The sequence below is a fragment of the Centroberyx affinis genome, unplaced genomic scaffold (assembly GCF_046629955.1).
Source record: "Centroberyx affinis isolate AG114_WGS23_722 - 3 ecotype Tasmania unplaced genomic scaffold, CSIRO-AGI_Caff_v1 ptg001046l_1, whole genome shotgun sequence".
NCBI lineage: Eukaryota > Metazoa > Chordata > Actinopteri > Beryciformes > Berycidae > Centroberyx > Centroberyx affinis.
This window is the reverse complement of record NW_027279600.1, coordinates 67,435-72,387: the sequence shown is the minus strand read 5'-3', so window position 1 is coordinate 72,387 and position 4,953 is coordinate 67,435. Positions and strand designations below refer to the sequence as shown.

Here is a 4,953-nt window from a genome sequence, read left to right as displayed (position 1 = left end):
CACAAAAACATCAGGCAAATTTCATAACTACACTGTAAAGAGAAATGTCTCCTATTGCACTGGTGGAAGTTAAAGACATTGTGCCAGAAATGGTGAAAATCATATTTTCCTCAGTTTGACTTGCACCAGAAAATATATAAAATTGCAGTTTATAACAGGCAAAACACAGCCGTACATTGAACAGAGCATTTCTATCAGGACATTTTGAGGGAAAATGGTCTTGGCATGCTTTATGACCAGCTGGGACATCAGACAGGACATCTTTGTCAGGGATTGTTGCCCTGGAGATAGCATGTATATTCTTCTGCCATCTACCGAAAAATCATAAGTAGCGTTAAAATATAGTATCTCAGGAAAATGAATGCCTATAAGTTTGCCCTTTCAACTTTTAAAACATTGTTGCAACATTCCATAAAAACAAAAACAAACACCATTTGCTCAAAAGAAAAGGAACAAAAGAGTCACTGCAACAATCTATGAGTTACAAAGCATCAACTAGTTTGGTCTAAAAGGCAAAGCAATTAAGAACTCCAGCAAAGCAGAAACCATGAGGGAGAAACAAGTCTTAATCAAACTGAAAAGAGCTCAAATATGCTCTCATTGAACTGAGCAATAGACAGTTTTCTATTCCTACTAATGATGAAATCCATATCAGTCTCTGACTGTATTTGGTAGAAAACCATCAGGAACGCTGCAGGGCCTGATGGAAGGTCCTGCTCTGCACCACTTCTGGTCAACCACTCCTGGTCCACAAGCAAAGTCCCTGCATCCTTCACCTCATCCACCGCTGCTCCTGTGCCCAACAAGGACAAGGCTGCCTGTCTCAGTACAGGCAAGAGCTCTGACCTCAGTCATAATGAATACCATTGTGTATCTGGCACTATTTCAGATGACATGGGATAGCATGGGATGGCAGAGGCTTTACATAAGCACCTTAGGCTTTACATAAGTCTGCTGCTCCTAGTGTTCTAAAAAAAAGTTCATATTATTTTGAATTAGAAAGTTCACTTTGGTTGTAGGTCAAAATTTCTAACAGGTCACCAAGTTCCAAGATGTGGAAACCTAAAAGCATTTTTACAAAGTTTTCAAGTCTCAGTAATGTAGGCAGCACACAAGAAGTAGACCAAAGGTCATTTGCTTTTCATGCCAGTAATAACATGACTTAATACATTTTTCTCACCCAATCAATAGAACACATGTCTGGGCTTGCACCATGACAGGACAGTGCTAAGAAGCTTTGTAACTAATTAAAGGGAAATAGCCAAATCAAAGGAATAAATGTGCCTTTTTCCATTATTACACCATTTTGTTTATCTTAATTTGTGCTAGCCGAGTAAACTAAGCAGACACAACAACGAATCTCTGGTTTTTAGAGGTGACTAGCCACTCCTCTGAGTGAAAATGCACTTGACTTTACATTGGCAGCCATCACAGATCTCGGACACAGAAGATGACCACGTGTGACAAATATCCTTCTGGAGAAAATTGCCCCTATGACAAGGAGCTGTGAATGGAAGCAGGGTGAGAGGGCCATTCTCTGGTGTTAATGACTGCCGTTTCTCACCCTGTCTGATAGCCAGGGGGTCTTGGCGTTCACACACATCATATACAGTCCCAGTGGTCAGACTCCCTCCTTCACAGATGCAGATGCATGTAATTCCTCACCCATGTGAGCAAAATACACTCAAAAAGGGAGGGAGCATGGGGATGAGCTGAGATAGCCGGCCCCATAACTGGATATTTAGGGCTAGTAGGGTATGTCATTGATATCTTATATGTTCTTCTGTTCTACGATTGATTGTTGATCAGTTAGATCTAGTTAGGCTCATTCTCTGTAAGGTCCTTTGATACATGATAAAGGGCTACATAAATAAATGAACTATAACTTAATTTAGTTAACCATCCAAGAAACCCCATCTTACATTTTTGTAGTAAGATATGATGATACATCTGTCTCGCGTTGCTGGTATGAAATGCTTGCACTAGTTACACTGCTTGTACTGGGTGCAGCTTTCACTACACAGTAGCAGGAGTTGGCTGAGCTTGACGTGCCGAGACAGCTTGTACACGACCCTGCCTGTCTGGTCTCACGTGGTATGAGACTGTAATCCATTACTTGGATAGGCTAGGAGAGGGGGCTAACAAGTCAACTCCAAAACAGACCAGAAACCAGAAATGGTGGAAGGTTGGGCTTGGAGCTAGCAATCCCAACCCCGTGAAAACATCCATGCTACAGAAACGTCGATGAAAACCAAAAAATCCTAAAGTCTTGGAAAGGAAGACTCTTCAGTTTCACAAACTAAAGAGAAAATGACGACGTACACGGAAAACCGCAAGGAGACAGTGCGTCTGAACCTTCTGACCCCTAGACGATCCACCAACATTGCAACATGGAACGTCAGGACCATGTATGCAGGAGGAAAGACAGCAGTAATAGCGGGGGAGATGAGGAGGTACAGAATGTCTCTCCTGGGTCTGTGTGAAACCAGATGGCTCCAGTCAGGGCAGGTTAAACTGGCCAGTGGTGAGTCCATATTGTACTCGGGGCACCCAGAAGACTCTGCACCACATACAGAGGGAGTAGGGTTCATGCTATCCAAAGAAGCTAAGAGGGCCCTCATCAGCTGGGAACCCGTTAACTCAAGGATCATTACAGCAAAATTCCATACTATGCATAAGAAAATAAACCTTCAAATAGTACAATGCTACACCCCTACGACGCAGATGATGAAATCAAGGACCACTTCTACAACCTTTTACATCACATTCCCCAAACCAATAAAGGAAAGGACATCATGATTTTAATGGGAGACATGAACACAAAGATAAGACGAATGACCACATCTGCATCAGCCGGAAGTTTAGGCGCTCACTGCTGGATGTCAGAGTGAAAAGGGGAGCTGACGCTGGGTCTGACCATCACCTAGTCATAGCAAGGACCCAGCTGAAACTGAAGTGCATGAAGCCCAGAGAAGGAAGAGTCCAATTCAATATACAGCAATTTCAAGATATAAGCACATTGGAACTATATCAAGTCACATTACACAACCGGCTTCAAGCACTACATGACCAAGTAACAGAAACCCCAAGATCACTGGAGGAGATGTGGAAAGATCTGAAGACCATATGGAAGGAGACATGTGAAGAAGTGGTAGGGAGAAAAAAGACAAAAAGCAAACCCTGGCTCCACAGAAACGTACAAGAAAGTGAGTGAGAGAAGGTGAAAAAAGGAGGTAGTTAATAGATGTAAAACTAGAGCAAAAAAGGCAGCAGCACAGAAAGAATATGAAGCAGCAAACAAGGAAGTGAAGAAAAGTGTTAGAAGAGACAAAAAGAAGTACATCGAGGATTTAGCACAGCAGGCAGAGGAAGCAGCAGGAAAAAAATAATCTGAATGTTACACCTGCAGATGCCTCTCTGCATAGGATATTCTCAGGAGGCAAGGTGTGGTGGTGCCCACTCCAAATAACTATGACAGAAACCGGTGTTAAATAGAAAATGCAAATGCCAGGGTTTATTACAAAACAAGGGACAGTACAAAACAATAACCACACTTCCCGCACCCCCGAGCCTTGCTCCGTATTCTTTGTATACTAGTTAACCGGGAAAGTTTATTCTCTACTAGTGATAAGGTCCACACTCCAGGACACAGGGCACTACAACGTTTCACACTAGGTTTTGTGGACACTCCACTTCACACGTGCAAGTATATAAGCAAACAGGTGAGACACTCCTATAAGTTCTCGGGCTAACAGGGTACAAGCTACCCGCGTCTTTCGGGGAGCTGAGAAGTGTGGAGCTGAACAAACAACAAACAAACATAAACAATGTCTTAGTCCGCCCTTACAGGACGACCTCCCAATTCTTTTCGTCCTAGAGTCCTGCAAGACCCGGGCGGACTAATAAAGAAAAACGCAATCATTTCACAGTTAATACATTAAGCATTCACATTCTTCCGTACCTAGATTAAAAACAATTACTTTATTTATTTATCAGACTAAAAATATATAAAAACAAACACAAACAATCGGCTACTATGAATACCTGCTGCATCGGCATGGACTCTCCCGCACCAGGTCTACTTCCGACCAGCTGAAGAGCACACTAACATGCTGCAATATCGCACTGAAATGCACAGAGAATTACAGTCAAAAACACAATAGTCCACTTCAATTTACTTATAGACTAAAAACATTTTCAATCCCTTACCCCCATCGGACAAACACTCATCCTCGAGGACAAGACAAACTCCTCTCAGTCCTCCAACCCGGAAGAGAGCAACAAAACAAAAGACACACCTACCCTGCTAACCCTAACCCTGATGGACTGAACATTTTAGAGAGCTGCTCAACAGACAACCCTCTCAACTGCCAGCAGAGATTCCACCAGCTCCAAACCTGCTGGAGATAAACTGCAACCACCCCACCAAGATGGATCTTAGGAAGGCCATTAAGGCCTTGAGAGTGGGTAAGGCAGAAGGGCCGGATGAGATACCAGCAGAAGCCCTCAAGGCAGACATTGAAACCTCCACCAGCATGCTTCACCACCTCATGCAAGCTATCTGGGAGGAAGAAAAAGTCCCATTGGATTGGAAAGATGGCAACATTGTAAAGATTCCCAACAAAGGGGACCTCAGGAAGTGCAAAAACTACAGAGGAATAATGCTCCTTTCAACACCAGGGAAGGTGCTCAACCACATTCTACTGGGGAGGCTTCAGAAAGTGGTTGATGAAAAACTGAGGGAAAACCAGGCTGACTTCAGGAATGGCAGATTTTGTGGAGACCAAAATGCCACCCTCAGGATTATCATAGAACAATCCATAGAATGGAACTCTCCTGTCTATGTAAGTTTCCTAGATTTTGAAAAGGCATTTGACAGTGTGGATCGTGAGATACTATGGAAACTGATGGCACACTATGGCATCCCACCGAAGCTCATCAGCATCATCAAGA

At 43.2% G+C, this 4,953-nt stretch overlaps 1 pseudogene; it reads left to right on the top strand.

Moving 5' to 3' along the window:
* Window positions 1-2,310: 2,310 nt before the first annotated feature.
* LOC139647085 (uncharacterized) lies at window positions 2,311-3,389 on the top strand (annotated as a pseudogene).
* Window positions 3,390-4,953: the final 1,564 nt, after the last annotated feature.